This window comes from Rattus norvegicus, chromosome 6 (genome assembly GCF_021556685.1).
Source record: "Rattus norvegicus strain SHRSP/BbbUtx chromosome 6, alternate assembly SHRSP_T2T, whole genome shotgun sequence".
Taxonomy (NCBI): Eukaryota; Metazoa; Chordata; class Mammalia; order Rodentia; family Muridae; genus Rattus; species Rattus norvegicus.
The window spans coordinates 138,876,221-138,900,000 of record NC_141539.1 but is presented as its reverse complement, the minus strand read 5'-3'; the positions used below and the strand labels follow the sequence as shown (position 1 = coordinate 138,900,000).

The 23,780-nt window shown below is 44.8% G+C and overlaps 1 long non-coding RNA gene, 1 pseudogene and 2 gene segments (V, D, J or C); 3 read left to right on the top strand and 1 right to left on the bottom strand.

Annotated features, from left to right (window-relative positions):
- Positions 1–23,780, top strand: part of LOC148005510 (Ig gamma-2C chain C region-like) — a 390,070-nt gene that overhangs the window by 261,952 nt on the left and 104,338 nt on the right.
- The window catches only part of LOC148005512 (immunoglobulin heavy constant mu-like), a 179,715-nt gene that overhangs the window by 99,625 nt on the left and 56,310 nt on the right, over positions 1–23,780 (top strand).
- LOC148005513 (LINE-1 retrotransposable element ORF1 protein-like) overlaps positions 1–23,780 on the bottom strand; it is a 139,110-nt gene that overhangs the window by 92,901 nt on the left and 22,429 nt on the right. For 2 of the 13 annotated variants that reach the window (XR_015623426.1, XR_015623422.1), the window contains one exon: positions 5,997–6,648. The exons of 7 other annotated variants lie outside the window; for them this stretch is intronic. This is a non-coding gene — a long non-coding RNA (LINE-1 retrotransposable element ORF1 protein-like). Of the gene's footprint in view, positions 1–5,996; positions 6,649–12,571; positions 13,119–23,780 lie in introns of those variants that run through there. 4 more of the 13 variants (XR_015623420.1, XR_015623427.1, XR_015623421.1 and 1 more) reach the window with 4 other exon arrangements.
- LOC134479264 (prohibitin 1-like) lies at positions 12,340–13,188 on the top strand (annotated as a pseudogene).

Below are 23,780 nucleotides of genomic sequence, written 5' to 3'. Positions count from 1 at the left end.
TGTTGTTGCCCTCCAAGTCCACACTGAACATGCTCCTCCCAGAGTCTTCTGTTTGGTAGATCTTCACTTCTGTGTAGCCATATGCATCAACAGGCAATTTAATGCATTAGAGGGGTCTGAGGACAGACTTCCCACCTCTCTCCAGTACCAAAGAAATGCCTTTCCAGAGACGCCAAGACACGAAATGACTGGAGATTGACCATCAATCCCAAAGAGACAATTCCAACACAGCACCAGAAAGAGGCAGCTGTGTGATCATCCAACACACACTTGGAGATCAGAACTGAAAGCAGATATATCTGTATTCACTGAGCCTGTGTTACCCAACCATGCCCCCAAGTCACAGTTGAGGGAAATACTGATGGCTCTAAGCACAAAACCAGAGCAACTAGCAGGAGAGAGGAAAAGTCCTTGCTTGATTTCTGGAGACCATGTTAACTGAAAGAGGATACGTGGGACTGAATTAAGGTGGAAAAGATCAAGGTTCCCAAACAAGTTGCTTAAAAAGAAAAATATCCAAGTGTTCTATCAGACACCAAAGTGATACAGAAGAGATGAGTGGACCTAATGCACCAAGATTTCCCTCACTAGATCAAGATGTAGTCCCAGGACCAGCCAGTAGCCTACCAAGAGTGACCTAAAGAGATCTTAGTCATTCAAATATGGCTCATTCTAAGTTTCAGAATAAAACATCAGAAACAATACCATGTCTACTGCAGGTGAATCCCTAAGCCACACAGTGTACCCAAAGACACAAAGACAGCACCACGGGTGAGGGACTTGGAGAGAGGGAGCTTGTACCTCAGTAAGGATGAGCTTTTGCTATTTTTAGTGACACAGGCCCTGAACCCTCCAACCACACCCCCAAAAACATAGCAGGACAAGGAAGCTGAAATGACATCTGCCAAGAGGAGGGGTCAAAATAGTTACTGAACTGAGATGTCTCATATAGAGTGATATAAAAATACAGGACAAGAACCTCCTGTATTCCAACCAAAAGGGTGAAGCTGTGGATCTTCCCCACTGCCTTAGTCAGGGTTTCTATTCCTGCACAGACATCATGACCAAGAAGCAAGTTGGGGAGGAAAGGGTTTATTCAGCTTGCACTTCCACACTGCTGTTCATCACCAAAGGAAGTCAGGACTGGAACTCAAGCAGGTCAGGAAGCAGGAGCTGATGCAGAGGCCATGGAGGGATGTTACTTACTGGCTTGCTTCCCCTGACTTGCTCAGCTTGCTTTCTTATAGAACCTAAGACCACCAGCCCAGGGACAGTACCACCCACAAGGGGCACTCCTCACTTGATTGCTAATTGATAAAATGCCTTACAACTGGATCTCAAGGAGGTAATTTCTCAGGGGATGCTCCTTTCTCTGAGATAACTTCAGTTTGTGTCAAGCTTTTGTGGGAAGACACACAAAACAAGCTAGTACAACCAACTTACAAGCAAACTACTAACCTGCAAATGACAGGAGAAGCACAACATGCAAAGCCTTCAGTTCTGTGTATGAATGGCTAGCAATACTGCAGTACATCCAAGGAGTATGGGCCAAGGTGAGAATGTGTGAAAAATGCATACAATTTACAGAGCTACTTTGCATTTATGACATAGGTAGCCCCTGTTCCTGGTACCAAAATTATGTGACTGTTGCTGTGCTACAAACTGAGCCCAGGTGCGGGTGTAGGAAAATGCACTACACCTAAGCTACATTTCCATTCCCAACTCATCACCTTGAAATGGAAAATTGAAAGGTTAATATAGACATATATGAAAAGAATAAGGAGGATAGGCTGACAGGCAGACCTGCAGAAATTCTCCAGAATGAAGAGCTCCGAAGAAGCAAGTAGAACTTACCTAACAGTAGAGCAAAGACAGAGCTCAGCTGGAATTTCAGGACAGTGCTAGGGGGCAAACTGAAAGTACTGTATGACAGGAATGAAGCCCAAATATGCCCAAGAACCCTCTGCAAAAATGTCACAGAATAGCAAAGCTGCAACAGGCCAAAACAGGAAACAGAACACATCCCCCTCAAAGGAAGCCTAGACAAATAGGGAAGAAGAATTATAAGAGTATCACACAGAACAGGCTTTTAATGGCTTCAATGCTGAGATAGGAAGGACGAAGTCAAAAAGAAAAATGTTCAGCAGGATTTCCAACAAGGAAAATTCACTCTCTCTTTAGGAGATAAGAAGAGAAAGTGTAAGGCCCTGTGTTCAGAGTGCCAGGTCCCTCATAAAACTGCAAAGCTTCTGTAAGGCAAGGACACTGTTGTTAGGACAAAACGGCAACCAACAGATTGGGAAAAGATCTTTACCAATCCTACAACTGATCGAGGACTTATATCCAAAATATACAAAGAAAACACGAAGTTAGACTGCAGGGAGACAAATAACCCTATTAAAAATGGGGTTCAGATCTAAACAAAGAATTCACAGCTGAGGAATGCTGAATGGCTGAGAAGCACCTAAAGAAATGTTCAACATCTTTAGTCATAGGGGAAATGCAAATCAAAACAACCCTGAGATTTCACCTCACACCAGTCAGAATGGCTAAGATCAAAAACTCCAGCGAAAGCAGATGCTGGTGAGGATATGGAGAAAGAGGAACACTCCTCCATTTTTGTTGGGATTGTTGACTGGTACAACCATTCTGGAAATCAGTCTAGAGGTTCCTCAGAAAATTGGACACTGAACTACTTGAGGACCCAGCTATACCTCTCTTGGGCATATACCCAAAAGATGCTCCAACATACAACAAGGACACATGCTCCACTATGTTCACAGCAGCCTTATTTATAATAACCAGAAGCTGTAAAGAACCCAGATGCCCTTCAACAGAGGTATGGATACAGAAAATGTGGTACATCTACACACTGGAATACTACTCAGCTATCAAAAACAATGACTTTATGAAATTCATAGGCAAATGGATGGAACTGGAAAATATCATCCTGAGTGAAGTCACCCAATCACAGAAAAACACACATCGTATGCACTCATTGATAAGTGGCTATTAGCCCAAATGCTTGAATTACCCTAGATGCCTAGAACAAATGAAACTCAAGACGGATGATCAAAATGTGAATGCTTCACTCCTTCTTTAAAAGGGGAACAAGAATACCCTTGGGAGGGAATAGGGAGGTAAAGTTTAGAACAGAGACTGAAGGAACGCCCACTCAGAGCCTGCCCCACATGTGGCCCATACATATACAGCCGCCAACCTAGATAAGATGGATGAAGCAAAGAAGAGCAGGCTGACAGGACCAGATATTGATCTCTCCTGAGAGACACAGCCAGAATACAGCAAATACAGAGGCGAATGCCAGCAGCAAACCACTGAACTTAGAATGGGACCCCCGTTGAAGGAATCAGAGAAAGAACTGGAAAGCTTGAAGGGGCTCGAGACCCCATATGAACAACAATGCCAAGCAACCAGAGCTTCCAGGGACTAAGCCACTACCCAAAGACTATAAATGGACTGGCCCAGGGCTCCAATAGCATAGGTGGCAATGAATAGCCTAATAAGGGCACCAGTGGAAGGGAAAGCCCTTGGTCCTGCCAAGGCTGGACCTCCAGTGAATGAGTTACTTGGAGGGAGGGTGGTAATGGGGGAAGGTTTAGGAGGGGAACACCCATATAGAAAGGGATGAGGAGGGGCTAGGGGGATGTTGGCCTGGAAACCAGGAAAGTGAATAATATTTGAAATGTAAATAAGAAATACCCAACTTAATAAAGATGGGAAAAAAGAGAGTGCCAGGCCCCAATGCCAGGCTGTGAAAAATGCCAAAGTGCCCACTAGGAACAGGCAAGGAGTAGGGAGAAGAGTGTGAGGTAACAACCATCATGACATCACAAATGTGTCCTGTGTGGGAAGAACAAGAAGTGCAAAGAGCAGAGAATGTCAGACAGAGCAGCAGACATGGAAGTAGACAGCCAGACTTATAGGAAAGATCTACACAGTCTGTGAGACTTTCAAAGAGAAAAGGGTAGCCATGCCCCAAAGTACAAAGCCTGGCTTCTCCTGACACAGCCTGCAGCTTCTGCCCTTGATCCTCTCTGCCCACATGAAAGGCTCTCAAGGCATCACCACACTGCCTCCCCCAAGAAGAGGGAGGAAAGCAGCATGTCAATCAGCAAGTCACTCAGAGACAAATCATTCCAGTTTTTCTTATCACCCTCACTCAGCAGTCCCAATCCAGGCATTAAGAGAACAAGGGATGTTAGGATGTCAGCCAGGGGCAGCACAAGTGCCTGACTCATGCCTAGAACATTCCTGAAGAATTCCTGAAGTCTAGGAGGGAAAAAGGTGGACCTCAACTCAGGATGGCTCCTGAGCCTCTTCACTGGTGCCTGTCACCCCAAATCCCACCCACAGAAGCTTCTACTGCAGAACCCAAGACCTTATAGCACAGCTTTTTGTGAAGGGATACACTACTGTGTTTATGTATATTACGGATTACTACTACCACAGTGGTATATCCAGCAGCAAAAACCCATTTTGCCCATCAGGTACTTCAGGTTGAATCACTGGTGTAGAGGAACTGGCACCTAAGGGTCTATAATTGAGTTTTCATCACTGAGGTCCAGGAATGGATGCTACCGAACAAATGGCTTGTCTGAATGACCCCATAGAAATCAAATCACCCTAAAGTCAGATCCCAATAAGCTCTCGACCACAGCCCAAGAACACCAGCAGGAAACTATTCAACTCTCCACATAGACCAATGCCTCCTTCCAATAGGAAGGGCACTAAAGATCTTTTTCTCAGAAAAATTTGGGCAACACTCCAAGCAGGGCTAAGAGAGCCTTTCTCAGACACTTCAAAACCATTGATTTGGCCATCTCTACCTGAAACCCACAAGACAGCAATATCTCAGTCATAGACTAAACATGTTCTCTCAGACACTTTTTATTTTTTATTTTTTTATTAACTTGAGTATTTCTTATATACATTTCGAGTGTTATTCCCTTTCCTGGTTTCTGGGCAAACATCCCCCTCCCCCTCCCCTTCCTTATGGGTGTTCCCCTCCCAACCCTCCCCCCATTGCCGCCCTCCCCCCAACTGTCTAGTTCACTGGGGGTTCAGTCTTAGCAGGACCCAGGGTTTCCCCTTCCACTGGTGCTCTTACTAGGATATTAATTGCTATCTATGAGGTCAGAGTCCAGGGTCAGTCCATGTATAGTCTTTATGTAGTGGCTTAGTCCCTGGAAGCTCTGGTTGCTTGGCATTGTTGTACATATGGGGTCTCGAGCCCCTTCAAGCTCTTCCAGTTCTTTCTCTGATTCCTTCAACGGGGGTCCTATTCTCAGTTCAGTGGTTTGCTGCTGGCATTCGCCTCTGTATTTGCTCTATTCTGGCTGTGTCTCTCAGGAGAGATCTACATCCGGCTCCTGTCGGTCTGCACTTCTTTGCTTCATCCATCTTGTCTAATTGGGTGGCTGTATATGTATGGGCCACATGTGGGGCAGGCTCTGAATGGGTGTTCCTTCAGTCTCTGTTTTAATCTTTGCCTCTCTCTTCCCTGCCAAGGGTATTCTTGTTCCCCTTTTAAAGAAGGAGTGAAGCATTCACATTTTGATCATCCGTCTTGAGTTTCATGTGTTCTAGGCATCTAGGATAATTCTAACATTTGGGCTAATATCCAATTATCAATGAGTGCATACCATGTATGTCTTTCTGTGATAGGGTTAGCTCACTCAGGATGATATTTTCCAGTTCCAACCATTTGCCTACGAATTTCATAAACTCGTTGTTTTTGATAGCTGTGTAATATTCCATTGTGTAGATGTACCACATTTTCTGTATCCATTCCTCTGTTGAAGGGCATCTGGGTTCTTTCCAGCTTCTGGCTATTATAAATAAGGCTGCGATGAACATAGTGGAGCACGTGTCTTTTTTATATGTTGGGGCATCTTTTGGGTATATGCCCAAGAGAGGTATAGCTGGATCCTCAGGCAGTTCAATGTCCAATTTTCTCAGACACTTTTTAAATGACGCAAGCCTGTGGGAGGTTCTAACAAGATCTGTGGAAAGCTACCAGGAGCAAGTCTTGGAGCTGATCCTGACTTTAGCTACCAGGGGGCTCCCTGTATCTTGGTAGAGGATCCAAGGGACAGAAATATCTCCCAATCTACTGCTGACCTGAAAAAGGTTTCTTGGTTTAAGGAAGTTGTTTGTTTATGCCTCATTTACTGGAACATGATGGATCTCTTAAGGACAGAATGTTAGTGATGACCACTCTTCAGCCCCAAATCCAAAGACCCTGTCTTTGCCTACTTTGGAAGATCAGATAGAGACCCTCACAGAGTGTCTTTATAACTCCTGTTGGGGACATGTTAGGCCTTTTGCCTTCTCTCCAGGGATCTCTGTCCTCAGCACACTCTTCGGATCCCTACTCCTCAGTCCTTCATCTCTTCTGATTTCTCTTTCTCTTCCTTGCCACAGAACCTCAGGGAAGGTAACTGTGGGTCATATCTGTGTCATGTAGTGGTGGCTGTGTCACAGGGAAGCTCCAGTGACTTTTGCACTAGAGGAGAAACACAAGAAAATCCTGTGTCTTTGATGCACTGACCTATGAACCATCCTGCAATGCTGGACCAGGGTTAGTCCCATGATCTCCTCTTCTCTCATACTCCATCTCTGCTAGAACTGTGGGGGAAGATATTGACATAGATCAGATACAGGACCAGCACAGTACCCCTGAAGAGGTTTCTTCTCCCTCTGCCATCACAGCATGGCAGGAAGACCACAGAAGGAGGATTTTGTATGGGCCTCTCTCACTGTGGGATACTTACCATAGTAGTATAGTTCAGTCCCAAAAGCCCTGGAAGATCTGATCTGTCAACTATCTGTTTAGCCAGGCAGGATATGTGGGCCCTAAGCTTGGCTTTGAGTCTCAGCATTGAGACTAAAGAGCCCCAGTGGAGTTAGAATGGATAGTCCCAGTCTCTAGTCAAGCTATACACTCAGGACTTCAATATCACAACCCATGGTGGCTTCAGGCAGCAGGCCTCTGCAGTGCCCCCAACCCAACATGCCATCTGCTCTGGGACCAGAATGTTTCAGATCTCAGCAAAGAAAGACTCAGGGTGAAAAGAACCCTACGCACTGCAAGGTCACATAGGCCCCAGAGGACACTGGGCCCTGCCAAATTAAAAGGATCACTGGCCAAAAAGTTTCTGCAAGAGTTTGTACCACGATGAGTTTGGAGTACTCTGTACCATGGTGTCAGTCAATTATACAGAAACATATCCAGGGCAATTGTTGAAAATGATGAATGCTGGCTGATCCAGGTCCACAGCTTCCTGTTTCCAAACCCCATGGGAGAGAGACCTGAACACCCAGAAGTGCGGGCAATCCTGAGACTGCAGGGCAGGAGAGACAGCCACTTCTGCCCACTTTGCCCATATCCCTGGCCCAAGAGGAAACTGCATAGTGCCTTTAGACACAGGAATATAGGAGCAGTCAAGCTGCAGGAGCCCCACGGTCCAGAATGCACCCAGATTTTAATTGAACCAGTCAAACAGCTCCCTGCACCCAAATTCCCTGGGGCGGGGTGGAGCTAGACCATCAGAGGGGTAGACACCCCTGAGAACTCTGTTCACATTCCTGACTCAAGAGGAAAATGCCTAGTGCCACCTGGGCGCCCTGCGCACAGGGACCTAGGAACAGTAGGGGGAAGGCCCTTCTGGTTGCTGCCTTGATGTACAGCTGATAGCCATCCCTGAGGAGTGACTACAGGCTCGTGATCAGAGGTAAGACCAACTTTTCTGTTCCAAGTGACCTGCCTGGTGGACTCAGGACACACAAAGGTAGAATTCCTATGGTACCAGGTACTTCTGGTTTCTAGCTGTCGCCCAAACCTCGCTGATCCCGGCCCACAGCTCCCTGCTCATAAACCCGGTAGGAAAGAGAGCTGAACACCCAGAAGTGCGGGCAATCCTGAGACTGCATGGCAGAAGAGACTGCAGTCTCTCAAGCTGCAGGAGGCCTGCAGTCCAGATTACAACCGGATCTGTACTGAACCTGTAAAACACCTCCCTGCATCCAAATCCCATGGGCGGGTAGGGGAGCTAGACCTTCAGAGGGACAGACAGATCATGGAAACAGAAAGTAAACAGAGACCTAGACAGAACAACAGAAGTTATGACCCAAATGGACTTAACAGATATTAATAGAACATTCTATCCTAAAACAAAAGGATATAACTTCTTCTCACCACCTCGTGGTACTGTCTCCAAAAGTGACGATACAATCAATCACAAAACAGACCCCAACAGATACAGAAAGATAGAAATAATCCCATGCGTCCTATCAGACCACCACAGATTAAGGCTTGCCTTCAATAACAATAAGGAAAGAATGCCCACATATACATGGAAGTTGAACAAAGCTCTACTAAATGATGACCTGGTCAAGGGAGAAATAGAGAAAGAGATTAAATACTTAGAATGTAATGAAAATGAAGGTACAACATACTCAAACTTGTGGGACACAAGGAAAGTTGTGCTAAGAGGAAAACTCATAGTGCTGAGTGCCTGCAGAAAGAAACAGGAGAGAGCATACGTCAGCAGGTGACAGCACACCTAAAAGGTCTAGAAAAAAAAGAAGCAAATACACCCAGGAGGAGTAGAGGCAGGAAATAATTAAACTCAGAGCTGAAATCAACCAAGCAGAAACAAAAAGGACTACACAAAAGCTGGTTCTTTGAGAAAATCAACAAGATACATAAACCCTTAGCCAGACTAACCAGAGGACACAGAGAGTGTGTCCAAATTAACAAAATCAGAAATGAAAAGGGAGACATAACTACAGAATCAGAAGAAATTAAAAAAAAATCAGATCCTACTATAAAAGCCTATATTCACCAAAACTTGAAAATCTGGAGGAAATGGACAATTTTCTAGAAAAATACCAGGTACCAAAGTTCAATCAGGAACAGATAAATCATTTAAACAACCCCATAACTCCTAAAAAAATAGACGCAGTCATTAAAAGTCTCCCAACCAGATGGGTTTACTGTAGAATTCTATCAGACCTTCAAAGAAAACCTCATACAAATACAGTCCACTGCCAAATTTCTTCTATGAAGCCACAATTCCTCTTATACCTAAACCACACGAAGACCCTACAAAGAAAGAGAACTACAAACCAATTATGAATATTGATGCAAAAATACTTAATAAAACTCTTGCAAACAGAATCAAAGAACACATCAAAACGATCATCCATCATGATCAAGTAGACTTCATCACATGGATCCAGGGATGGTTTAATATATGGAAAACCATCAACATTATCCACTATATAAACAAACTAAAAGATAAAAACCAAATGATCATTTCATTAGATACTGAGAAAGAATTTAACAAAATTAAACATCCTTCATAATAAAAGTCCTGGAAAGAACAGGAATTCAAGGTCAATGCCTAAACATAGTAAAAGCCATATACAGCAAACCAGTAGCTAACATTAAACTAAATGGAGAAACTAGAAGCAATCCCACTAAAATCAGGGATTTGATAAGGTTGCTCACTCTCTTCCTGCTTATTCAATAAGTTATTGAAGTTCTAGCCAGAGCAATAAGACAACAAAGGAGGTCAAAGGGATACATATTGGAAAGGAAGAAGTCAAAATATCACTATTTACAGATGATATGATACTATACTTAAGTGACCCAAAAAGTTCCACCAGAGAACTAGTAAACCTGATAAACACCTTCAGCAAAGTGGCTGGGTATAAAATTAACTCAAATAAATCAGTAGCATTCCTCTACACAAACGATAAACAAGCTGAGAAAGAAATTAGGGAAACAACACCCTTCATAATAGTCCCAAATAATATAAAATACCTCGGTGTGACTTTAACCAAGCAAGTAAAAGATCTGTATGATAAGAACTTCAAGTCTCTGAAGAAAGAAATTGAAGAAGATCTCAGAAGAAAGAAAGATCTCCCATGCTCATGGACTGGCAGGATTAATATAGTAAAAATGGCCATTTTACCAAAAGCGATCTACAGATTCAATGCAATCCCCATCAAAATTCCAATCCAATTCTTCAGAGAGTTAGACAGAACAACTTGCAAATTCATCTGGAATAACAAAAAACCCAGGATAGCTAAAACTATCCTCAACAATAAAAGGACTTCAGGGGGAATCACTATCTCTGATCTCAAGCAGTATTACAGAGCAATAGTCATAAAAACTTTATGGTTTTGGTACATAGACAGGTAAATAGACCAGTGGAATAGAATTGAAGACCAAGAAATGAACCCACACACCTATAGTCACTTGATTTTTGACAAAGGAGCCAAAAACATCCAATGGAAAAAAGATAGCATTTTCAGCAAATGGTGCTGGTTCAACTGGAGGTCAACATGTAGAAGAATGCAGATTGATCCATGCTTATCACCCTGTACAAAGCTTAAGTCCAAGTGGATCAAGGACCTCCACATCAAACCAGATACACTCAAACTAATAGAAGAAAAAGTGGGGAAGAGTCTCAAACACATGGGCACTCAAGAAAGTTTCCTGAACAAAACACCAATAACATATGCTCTAAGATCAAGAATCGACAAATGGGATCTCATAAAACTGCAAAGCTTCTGTAAGGCAAAGGACACTGTCATTAGGACAAAATGGCAACCAACAGATTGAGAAAAGATCTTTACCAATCCTACAAATGGTAGAGGTCTGATATCCAAAATATACAAAGAACTCACGAAGTTAGACTGCAGAGAGACAAATAACCATATTAAAAATGGGATACAGAGCTAAACAAAAACTCACAGCTGAGGAATATTGAGTGGCTGAGAAGCACCCAAAGAAATGTTCAACATCTTTAGTCATAAGGGAAATGCAAATCAAAACAACCCTGAGACTCCACCTCATACCAGTCAGAATGGCTAAGATAAAAAACTCAGGTGACAGCAGATGCTGGCGAGGATGTGGAGAAAGAACACTCCTCCATTGTTGTTGGGATTGCTGACTGATACAACCTCTCTGGAAATCAGTCTGGAGGTGCCTCAGAAAATTTGACATTGCACTACCTCAGTACCCAGCTATACCTCTCCTGGGCATATATCCAAAAGATGCTCCAACATACAACAAAGACACATGCTCCACTATGTTCACAGCAGCCTTATTTATAATAGTCAGAAGCTGGAAAGATCCCAGAGGAATGGATACAAAAAATGTGGTACATCTATGCAATGGAGTTCTACTCAGCTATCAAAAACAATGACTTTATGAAATTCATAGGCAAGTTGATGGAACTGGAAAATATCATCCTGAGTGAGGTAACCCAATCACAGAAAAACACACATGGTATGCACTCATTGATAAGTGGACATTCACCCATATGCTCAAATTACCCTAGATGCACAGACCACATGAAACTCCAGAAGGATAACCAAAATGCGAATGTTTCATGCCTTCTTTAAAAGGGGAGCAAAAATACCCATAGGAGGGGTTAGGAGGGTTTATTCAGCTTACACTTTCCACATTGCTGTTCATTATCAAAGAAGTCCTGACTGGAACTCAGGCAGGTCAGGAAGCAGGAGCTGGTGCAGAGGCCATGGAGGGATGTTACTAACTGGCTTTCCTCCCCTGGCTTGCTCAGCTATCTTTCTTATAGAACCCAAGACCACCAGCCCAGGGTCAGCACCACCCACTAGGGGCTGGGTCCTCTCCACTTGATCACCAATTGAGAAAATGCATTAAAACTGGATCTCATGGAGGAATTTTCTCAGAGGATGCTCCTTTCTCTGTGATAACTTCAGCTTGTGTCAAGTTGACACACAAAACCAGCCAGTACAACCACCTTACAAGCAAACTACCAACCTGCAAATGACAGGGAAATGCAATGTCTTCAGCTCAGTGTAAAATGGCGTGCAATGCAGTAGCAGGTCATCTAAGGAGTGTGAGCCAAGGTGTGGATGTGTGAAAATGTATACAATTTACATAGCTACCTAGCATTTATGACATATTAGCCCCTGTTCCTGGTACCTAAATTGTATGACTGTTGCTGTGCTGCAAATTGAGCCCGGGTACATGTGTATGCCAGGAAAATACTCTACCACTAAGCTGTATTTCCATTCCCAACTCATCATCTTGCAATAGAAATCTGAAGTTAATCTAGACATAAATGATAAGAATCAGGATGAAGGGCTGACAGGTAGGTCTGCAGAAATTCTTCAGAATGATGAGCTCCGGAGCAACAAGTAGAACTTGCCTCACAGAAGAGCAAAGACGAGTTCAGCCAGAATTAACAGCCAGTGCTGGGGGAATTCATGTGGAGGTCAGAGTGAAAACAGGTGTGAGTGGAAGCAACAGAAGGAGTCATGGCTACCAAAGTGTTTAAGTCCATCGGAAAGTTCAGCCTAGCGTTAGCAGTTGCAGGAGGCGTGGTGAACTCTGCTTTATATAAGTGGATGCCGGACACAGAGCTGTTGTGTACAGGACATTGTGGTAAGGGAAGGGACTCATTTTCTAATCCCTTGGGTACAGAAGCCTATCATCTTTACCGCTCTCGACCACGGAATGTGCCGGTCATCACTGGCAGCAAAGACTTACAGAATGTCAACATCACACTACGCATCCTCTTCCGGCCGGTGGCCAGTCAGCTTCCTCGTATCTACACCAGCATTGGCGAGGACTATGATGAGCGGGTGCTGCCGTCTATCACCACAGAGATCCTCAAGTCGGTGGTAGCTCGATTCGATGCTGGAGAATTGAGTACCCAGCGAGAGCTGGTTTCCAGGCAGGTGAGCGATGACCTCACAGAGCGAGCGAGCAGCAACATTTGGGCTCATCCTGGATGACGTGTCCCTGACACATCTGACCTTCGGGAAGGAGTTCACAGAGGCGTGGAGGCCAAATAGGTGGCTCAGCAGGAAGCAGAGAGAACCAGATTTGTAGTGGAAAAGGCTGAGCATCAGAAGAAGGCGGCCATCATCTCTGCTGAGGGGGACTCCAAGGCAGCCGAGCGGATGGCCAACTCACTGTCCGCTGCCGGTGATGGCTTGATCGAGCTGCGAAAGCTGGAAGCTGTAGAGGAATTGTTTGCCAGCTCTCCTGCTCTTGGAATATCATCTATCTGCCAGCAGGGCAGTCCGTGCTCCTCCAGCTCTCCAAGTGAGGCCAACCAGGCTACGGCCTCCGTCGCTCTGAATGACACCTTCCTTCTGCCCCACCCCAGAAAACACTATGAAATTTAATTATTGGCTTAATGTGAAGGAAATAAATGTAAAATCACTTCATATCTCTAATAAAAAAAAAAAAAACAGCCGGTGCTACAGAGCAACCTGAAAGCACTGTATGCTAGTAATGAACCCGAAATAAGCCACAAATTCCTCTGATTAAAAATGTCACAGAACAGCAAAGCTGCAACAGCCCAAAACAGGACACAACACATGGCCCTCAAAGGAAGCATAGACAAATTGGGAAGAGGAAAGAATTATAAGAGAAGAGTATCACACAGAACAGGCTTTTAACGGCTTCAATGCTGAGGATATGAAGGACCAACTCAAAAAAAATGTTCAACATGATTCCCTCTCTCTCAAAATCACAACAAGCAAAATTCACTCTCTCTTTAGGAGATGAGAAGAGAAAGTGTAAGGCCCTGTGAGAGGGCCAGGCCCCAATGCCAGGCTGTGAAAAATGCCAGGGTACCCACCAGGAACAAGAAGCACTAGGGAGAAGAGGGTGAGGTCATAACCATCATGACAACACACACGTGTACCCTAAGGGAAGAACAAGAAATTCAAGGAGCAGAGAAGGTCAGACAGAGCAGCAGACACATAAGTAGACAGCCAGACTTACAGGAAAGATCTACATCATCTATGAGACTTTCAAAGAGAAAATGGCAATCATGCCTCAAAGCACAAAGCCCAGCTTCTCCAGACAGAGTCTTCAGCTTCAGTCCTTGCTCCTTTCTGCCCACATGAAAGGCTCTCAAGGCATCACCACACTGCCTCCCGCAAGAAGAGGAAGGAAGGCAGAATGTCAACCAGGAAGTCACCTAGAGACAAATCTTTCCAGTTGTTCTTATCGCCCCTTCCTCAGCAGCCCCCATCCAGGCATTGAGAGAACAAGGGATGTTAGGATGTCAGCCATGGGGTAGCACCAGGGCCTGCCTCATGCCTAGAACATTCCTGAAGAAAATAAAAGTCTAGAAGGGAAAAAGGTGGACCTCAACTCAGGTTGGCTCCTTAGACTGCACTGCTGCTCATCACCCCCCACCCTGATGCTCCTTCTGCAGAACCCGAGGCCTTACTTTGCACAGATTTTTGTGAAGGCATACACTACTGTGTTCATACTATGGGTATGACTACCACAGGGGAATATCCAGCAACAAAACCCATTTTGCCCAGCAGGTTCTTCAGGTTAAATCACCAGTCTAGAGAAACTGGCACCTAGGGGCCTATAATTGAGTTTTCATCACTAAGGCCCAGTAATGGATGCTACCCAACAAACGGTTTGGCTGAATGACCAAAGAGAAGTCAAAGCATCCTAAAGTTGAATCCCGGTAACCTCTCAATGACACCCCAAGCACACCAAGAGAAAACTGCTCAGCTCTCCATATAAAAGAATGCCACCTTTCAATAGGAAAGGCCCTAAAGATCTTTCTTTTAGAGAAACTTGGGAATCACTCCAAGTATGGCTCAGACAGTCTTTCACAGCCACCTGGAAACCTTTGATTTGGCCATCTTTACCTGGAACCCACAAGACAACAATACTTCAGGCACAGCTTAAATATGTTCTCTCGGTCACTTGGTAGACCTCAAGGACCCTGTGGTAGGTTCTACCAAGATCTGTGGAAGACTGCTAGGATCATCCTGCTGAAGCTAAGCCTCACATCAGATACCTAGGAGCTCCCAGTATCCTGGAGGAGAATCCATATGACAGAACTATCTCCTGATCTACTACTGACCTAAGCAAGATTTTTGCTTTGAGGGGAGGGAGGGATTCTGTGTTTCTCTATTTCCAACATATTGGAACATGATGGATCTATTAAGGGACAGAAGACCAGGGTAAACATCCTACAGCCCGAAATTCAAAGACAATGCCTTTCCATACTCTCAAAGAAAAAAGAGAGACCTAAAAAAGTACCCCTCTGACTAACGTTGGGAACAAATTAAGTCATTTGCGTTCTCCTCAGGGATCTCTGTCCTCAGCAGCTACCTCCACAACCCTAGTCCCCAATCCTCCCTCTCCTCTGCTTTGTCTTTGTCTTCCCTGCCACAGAGACTCAGGGAAGGTATGTGTGAGCATGACACATCTCACTCATGTAGTGTTGGCTGTGTCACTGGGAAGCTACAGTATCTTTCTCACTAGGGGAGAGACAACAGAAAGTCCTGTATCTTTGATGAAGGGCCCTAAGGGCCCATTGAATCATTACTAAAAATCTGGGCAAGGTCTGTCACTTGATATCAACCTTTCACATATTCCATCTCTCCTAGAGTCACAGGGAAAATGTTGACATACATCAGGTACAGAAACAGCAGAATGACCCTGAGGAGGATTTTTCTCAAATTGGCATCACAGCATGGCAGGGAGACCACAGAAGGAGGATTCTGAATGGGCCTTTCTCACTGTGGGATACCTATCACAGTGTTATAGATTAATCCTAAAGCACTGTAAGATCTGATCCTTCAACTACAGTGGATAGCTAGGCAAGATATGTGGGACCTAAGCTTGACTGGGAGTCTCAGCTTTGAGCCTAGAGAGCCCCAGTGGAGTTAAGATTAATAGTCCCAGGCTCAGGTCTAGCTATACTCTCAGGACATCAATATCAGTACCTATGGTGGCTTCAGGCAGCAGGCCTCTGCAGTGCACCCACTCAACATGCCATCTTCTCTGGGATCAGAAAGTTTCAGATCTCAGTAGAGAAAAACTCAGGGTTTAAGGACCCATACACATACTACAGAGTCAAATATGACCCCAGGGACACCGATATCTGCCAAATTGTAGGGACCATAGGCCAAAAAGTTTCTGTTAGGATTTGGGATACTCGGTACCATGATGGCACTCAATGATAAAGAAACATATCCAGGACAATTCTAGAATATGATCTAGGCTATTCAGGTGAGCAGAAATGTCCTTAGTGATCAATTCCTCATTCCCCATTGCAAGAGGGCAGGTACAATCCAAACAGGGCATCATGACCTAGGATTACACACATTAATATGTGCACTCACACACAAATAGACATATGTATATGCATGAACATGCCGGCACACACACACAGGCCTACACATGTATCTACAAACTCATACACATAAACATGCACAGGTGGGCAGGCCAGCACACACACATACACATCTCCACACACAGTTATACACACACATTCATGCACAAATGCACTTCTACACACTCACGCACATACAAATATGCACCCAAGTACATGCATAGAAACACACACACACACACACACACACACACACACACACACACACCTTGTCACACGTTGAAAATTTTTCACTAGCCTAGCCCACTCAAACCAGGCCATTCAGAGTGGAGGAATGAATACTGATAGTGTCAATGTTTCCTCCCAAGGGACCTGCCTACCCATGCATGTCCACTACTCAGCCAGAAGACTCTTTGAGGATTTTGAACTAGTTAGTGTCACAGTGGGTATAATTCGGGGTACCACTGTAGGAAAAGCTGCAACGAAAACTGCCCTTCATGACTCATCCCACAGACCCATTCCCTGCCAGACACTGTATGTGTGTGTATATGTGTGTACATGTGTGTGTGTTTGTGTGTGTCTGTGTACAAACATGTGCATGTCGATGTGTATATATGCCCAAACACCCAGCTTCTCCTTCATAACTTGGGAAGAGCCATCCTTACCCTTTCATTTGGCTCAGGATTCTCCACCAAAGTTGATCCTGAAGGGAGAAGCTACATGCAAACAGGATCATCCAGTCCTTACCACCATGGCTATAGGCATGTGACTACAGGGATGAGCCTGCAACATCCTCAAATACTGGAAGAGCAACAGACACCACACTGCCTGTGAAGCACCATGAACCAAGGCCCCCAAACTGCCCTCTGCTCCACATTTCTAGCAACCAACGATCTGACTGCTCTGTCCTCCAGTCAGGTCTAGAAGGGAAGTTGGCATGAATATTCATGAGAAACAAAAATGTGGTGTCAATGTCAACCACAAATCCCCTCAGAAAGGCTACATAAGCAGCTTTTCAGACAACAGCAGTCAGACTGAGTGGGCACACACACATCAGATAGGTGCCTGGCACAGAAGCCCAGGCCAAAGCAGTTGTCCAAAAACACGTATGTCCCTTCAAACAACTTCAGCCAGTCATGGTCATTCCCGTGGCAATGTCCTGCAATAGTTTCAGGAGTAGAGAATCAGACTATTGCTCACTTATGTCCAGTCATGGGTCCCTTGTTCAACACTGGCTCCAACTTTACAACACTAGGTATTCAGAAGTAGAGATGATACACACATATGCGCACACATGTGAGCACACACACATGCACACACACATGCACACGGACAACACACACATGCACACACAGTGATAGAGAAAGAGAGAGACAGAAACAAAGACAGACAGACAGAGACAGAGACAGAGACAGAGACAGAGACAGAGACAGAGACAGAGGAAGCAAGAGCAGGAAAGTCAAAACTAGCAGTAGTTAATGTTACCAAAGGGACACAGGTTTAGAATCCCTCCCCAAATTGGTAAAAGCCCATTTTGTAAGCCAGTGATGTGGCTAATCTGGGCCATCCTTCTCCTTTCTGTTTTGTGAAAGTGGTCAAACACTGCCAGCAAAAACGTAATGGTTGCTCTATCTGTCCACCCTGAACATGAGCTTTCCAGAGACTTGGTTGATCTGTACTTCTTTGCAGTTGTATAAATCAACAGGCAAGTTAGTGCATTAGGTGGATCTGTGGAGGAACTTCCCATCTATCTGCAGCACAAAAAGAAAGGCCTTTCCACAGCTCCCGAGACATGAAATGCCTGGAGATATTGACCATCAGTCCCACAGAGACAATTCCAACACAGGACCAGAAAGAGGCAGCTGTGCGATCATCCAGCCCACAGTTGGAAATCAGAATTGAAAGCTGATGTATCTGTATTCACTGAGCCTGTGTTGCCCACTCATGCCCCAAAATCAGAGTTGACAGAAATACTGAGAGTCTAAACATAGCACTAAAGCAATTGCAGGAAGAGAGGAAAAGTCCTTTCTGGACATCAGGAGGCCATGTTAACTAAAAAGGGTACATGGGACTGAATTAAGGTGCAGAAGATCAATGTTGCCAGAACAGTTGTAAAAAAAAGAAAAATATCCAAGTGTGCTATCAGACACCAAAATGATACAGAAGAGATGGCTGTGCCTAGGACACCAAGAGTTCCCTCACTAGATCAAGATGTAGCCCTAGAACCAGCCAGGAGCCTATCAGGAGTGACCTACAGAGGTCTGAGTCATTCCACATTGGGTCATTCTACATTTCAGAATAAAACATCAGAAACAATAGCATGTCCACTGCAGGTGAATCCCTAAGCCACACAGTGTACTCAAAGACTTTACCATGGATAAGGGACTTGAAGGGAGGGAGCTTGTACCACAGTAAGGATGAGTTTCTCCTATTTTCACAGTGACACTGGCCCTGATCCCACCAACCACCCCACCATAAGGACAGAGCAGAACAAAGACCCTGAAATAACATCTGCCAAGAGGAGAGGTCAAAATAGTCACTGAGCTGAGATGTCTCATACATTGTGATAGAAAAACACAGGACAAAGAACCTCCTCTATTGCACCAAAGGAGTAGATCTCAACCACTGTGTTACTCGGAGTTTCTATTCCTGCACAAACATCATGACCAATGAGCATGTTGGGAATAAAAGGGTTTATTCAGTTTACACTTCCACACTGCTCTTCATCACCAAAGGAAGTCAAGACTAGAATTCAAGCAGGTCAGGAAGCAAGAGCTGATGCAGAGGCCATGGAGGAATGCTATTTACTGACTTGCTTCACTTGGCTTGCTCAGCTTGCTTTCTTATAAAACCTAGGAATACCAGCCCAGGGACAGTACCGGCCACAAGGTGCCCTCCACACTCAATCACTTATTAAGAAAATTCCTTGAAACCAGATATCATGGAGGCATTTTTCTAAAGGATGCTCTGTTCTCTGTGATGACTCCAGCTTGTGTCAAGTTGACACACAAAACCAGCCTGTACAGCCACCTTACAAGCAAATTACCAACCTGCAAATGACAGGAGAGTTACAACACACAAAGCCTTCACCTCTGTGTATGAATGCTGCACAGTACTGCAGGTCAACCAAGGAATGTGGGCCAAGGTGGGCTTGTGTGGGAAATGCATAAAATTTACATATCTAACTTGCATTTGTAACGAATATAGTGCCAGCTCCTGGTACCTACCTAGTGTGACTATTGCTGTGCTAAAAATGGAGCCCAGGTGCATGTGTATGCCAGATAAATGCTCTACAACTATGATGCATTTCCATTCCCAACTCATCACTTTGTAATGGAAATTTTAAAAATTCATGTGGACAAAAAATGAAAAGAATCGGGAGGAGAAGCTGAAAGGCAGAGCTGCAGAAATTCTCCAGAACGTAGAACTCCTAGGCAGGAAGTAGAATTTGCTGGTAGAAGAGCAAAGACAGCGCTCAAACGGAATTTCAGGACAGTGCTACTGGGCAACCTGAAAGCACTGTATATCAGAGATGAACCCCAAATATGCCCCAGAATTCTCTGCATAAAAATGTCACAGAACAGCAAAGCTGCAGCAGCCCAAAATGGGAAACAAAGCATATGCCCCTCAAAGGAAGAATAGACAAACTGGAAGAGGAAAGAATTAGAAGAGAAGAGCATGACACAGAACAAGCTTTTAATGACTTCAGTGCTGAGAATAGGAAGGATAAGTCAAAAAGAAAAATGTTCAGCAATTCCCTCTCTCTCAAAATCCCAAAAACAAAATTCACTCTCATTAAGAGATGAGAAGAGAGAGTGCAAGCCCCTATGTTGAGGGAACCTGGCCCCCACTGACAGGCTGTGGAAAATTCCAGTGTGCCCACCCGGAAGAGAGAAGGACTAGGGAGAAGAGGATGAGGTGACAACCATCAGGACATCACACATGTGTCCCCTCTGTGAAGAAGAACTGCAAGGAGCAGAGAATGTCGAACAGAGAAGCATCACATAAGTTAATGTCCAGGCATATAGGAAAGATGTACGTAGTCTGTGAGAATTTCAAAGACAAAAGGGCAGCCATGCCTCAAAGCAAAGTCCAGCTTCCCCTGACACAGACTGCAGCTTCTGCCTTTGCTCCTTGCTGTCCACATGTAAGCTCTCAAGGCATCACCATACTGCCTCCCCCCCAAGAAGAGGAATGAGGGCAGAATGTCAATTAGAAAGTCACCCAGAGACAAATCTTTCCAGTAACTCTTAGCACCCCTCCCTCAGCAGCCCCATCTAGGCATTGAGAGGATAAGGGATATTAGGATGTCAGCCTGGTGGCAGCCCCAGTGCTTGCCTCATGCCTAGGATATTCCTGAAGAAAATAAAATTCTAGGAGGGAAAAAGCAGGAACTCAACTCAGGGGGGCCATTAAGACTCTGCACTGCTTCCTGTGTCTCCACAGGGCCCTACTCCTGCAGAACCAGAGCTCTTGCTTGCCAGGACTTTTTGTGAAGGGATCTACTACTGTGTTTTTAACTACGGTAGCTACCACAGTGGAATATTCAGCAACAAAAACCCACTGTGCCCAGCAGATCAAAACAGTGAGACTAGAAGAATTGGCACCTAAGTGTCTACATCTAAGCCTTGACCATAGAGGACCTTAAATTGATACTACCCTAACCATAACAATTCTGACTGGCAAGAGAGACATCAAAGAATCCTAAAAATCAGATCCCAATAGCCTCCACCCAGAGTCAAGAAACACCACCAGATAAAACTGATCATTTCTTGTAGACCAAAGACTCCTTTCCTTTTTTGTTCATTTTTTTCATTTTTTATTAGATATGTTGCTTTACTTACATTTCAAATGTTATTTCCCTTCCCAGATTTCTGTTCATAAACCCCCATCCTCTCCCATCCCCTCCCCCATACAGATATTCCTCCCATACATGCCCCTTACTGGGCCCCCACCCTAGTCCCCTGCACTGGGGGAGGGGTCCAACCTTCAATGCCTCCTTTCAATAGGAAGGGCTCTAAAGATCTTTCTCTCAGAGAAACCTGGGAAACACTCCAAGCAGAACTCAGAGAGTATTCCATAACAACTTTTAAACCATTGATTTGGCCATCTTTACCTGCTACCAACAAGACAACAATACCTCAGGCACAGCTTAAATATCTTCCCTCAGTCACTTGTTAGACCACAAGGACCCTGTGTTAGGTTCTACCAAGATCTGTGGAAGACTGCCAGGAGCATCTTCCTGGAGCCGAGCCTGACATCAGATACCTAGGAACTCCCACTGTCCTGGTGGAGAATCCAAATGACAGAACTACCTCCTGACATGAGAAAGATTTTTGGTTGGGGTGGGGGGCATTGTGTGTTTCTTTATTCCACAAATATTGCACCATGGTGGATCTGTTAAGGGACAGTAGGCCAGAGTAAATATCCTACAGGAAAGGATTAGGGAGAAGAGGGTGAGGTAACAGCCATCATGACATGACAAATGCATCCGCAGTGGGAAGAACAAGAACTGCGAGGAACAGAGAACGTCAGACAGGGCAGCAGACACATAAGTAGACGGCCAGTCTTATCAGAAGGGCGATATAATCTGTGAGACTTTCAAAGACAAGAGGGCAGCCATGCCTCAAAGCACAAAGCCCAGCTTCTTCCGAGAGACTGCAGCTTCTGCCCTGCCTCTCTGCCCACATGAAAGGCTATCAAGGCATCACCACATTGCCGCCCACAAAAAGAGGAAGGAAGGCAGCATGTCAATCAGGAAGTCACCCAGAGACAAATCTTTCCAGTTGTTCTTATCTCCCCTTCCTGAGTATCCCTCAACCAGGCATTGAGAGAACTAGGGATGTTAGGATGTCAGTCACGTGGAAACCCCAGTGCCTGCCTCATGCCTAGGACATTCCTGAAGAAAATAGAAGTCTAGGAGGGAAAAAGCTGGACCTCAACTCAGGATGGCTCCTGAACATCTGCACTGCTGCTCGTCATCCCCCACCCTGCCCACCCTGATGCTCCTTCTGCAGAACCTGAGCCCTTACTTTGCACAGATTTTTGTGAAGGCATACACTACTGTGTACATACTATGGGTATAACTACCACAGTGGAATATCCAGCAGCAAAAACCATTTTGCCCAGCTGGGTCTTGAGGTTAAATCACCGGTCTAGAGGAGCTGGCACCTAAGGGCCTATAATTGAGTTTTCATCACTAAGGCCCAGTAATGGATGCTACCCGAAAAAAAAAATGGCTTTTCTGAATGACCAAACAGAAGGCAAAGCACCCTAAAGTTGAATCCCAATAACCTATAAACCACAGCCCAAGGACACCAGGAGAAGACTGCCCAGCTCTCCACATAGACCAATGGCTCCTTTCAATAGGAAGGGCCATAAAGATCTTTCTCTCAGAGAAACTTGGGAAAAACTCCAAGCATGGCTCAGACAGGCTTCCACAGCCACCTAGAAACCTTTGATTTTCCCATCTTTACCTGAAATTGACAAGATAAGGATTCCTCGGGCACAGTTTCAATATGTTCTCTCGGTCACTTGGTAGACCTCAAGGACCCTGTGGTAGGTTCCACCAAGATCTGTGAAAGACAGCCTGGACCATCTTTCTGTAGCTGACCCTCATATCATATCAGATACCTAGGAGCTCCCAGTGTCCTGGTGGAGAATCCAAATGACAAAACTAGCTCCTGACTTACTGCTGACCTAGAAAGAATTTTTGCTTTGTGGGGAGGGGGGATTCTATGTTTCTTTATTTCCTAGATATTGGAAAATGATGAATCTATTAAGAAGACCAGGGTAAACATACTACAGCCTTTGCATACAATGCCTTTGCATACTCTGAAAGACAGTAGAGAGGCCTAAATAAGTCTCCCTCTGACTACTGTTGGGAACAAATTAGGTTATTTGTGTTCCCTTCAGGCATCTCTGTCCTCAGCAGCTACCTCCACAACCCTAGTCCCCAATCCTCCCTCTCCTCTGCTTTGTCTTTGTCTTCCCTGCCACAGAGACTCAGGGAAGGTATGTGTGAGCATGACACATCTGTCTCATGTAGTGTTGGCTGTGTCACTGGGAAGCTACAGTATCTTTCTCACTAGGGGAGAGACAACAGAAAGTCCTGTATCTTTGATGAAGGGCCCTAAGGGCCCATTGAATCATTACTAAAAATCTGGTCAAGGTCTGTCACTTGATATCAACCTTTCACATATTCCATCTCTCCTAGAGTCACAGGGAAATGTTGACATACATCAGGTACAGAAACAGCAGAATGACCCTGAAGAGGATTTCTCTCAAATTGGCATCACAGCATGGCAGGAAGACCACAGAAGGAGGATTCTGAATGGACCTTTCTCACTGTGGGATATCTAGCACAGTGGTCTAGATTAATCCCAAAAGCAATGGAAGATCTGATCCTTCAACTACAGTGGCTACCTAGGCAGTATATGTAGGACCTACGCTTGGCTAGGAGTCTCAGCTTTGAGCCTAGAGAGCCCCAGTGGAGTTGGGATTGATAGTCCCAGTCTCTGGTCTAGCTATACTCTCAGGACATCAATATCAGTACCTATGGTGGCTTCAGGCAGCAGGCCTCTAAGTGCACCC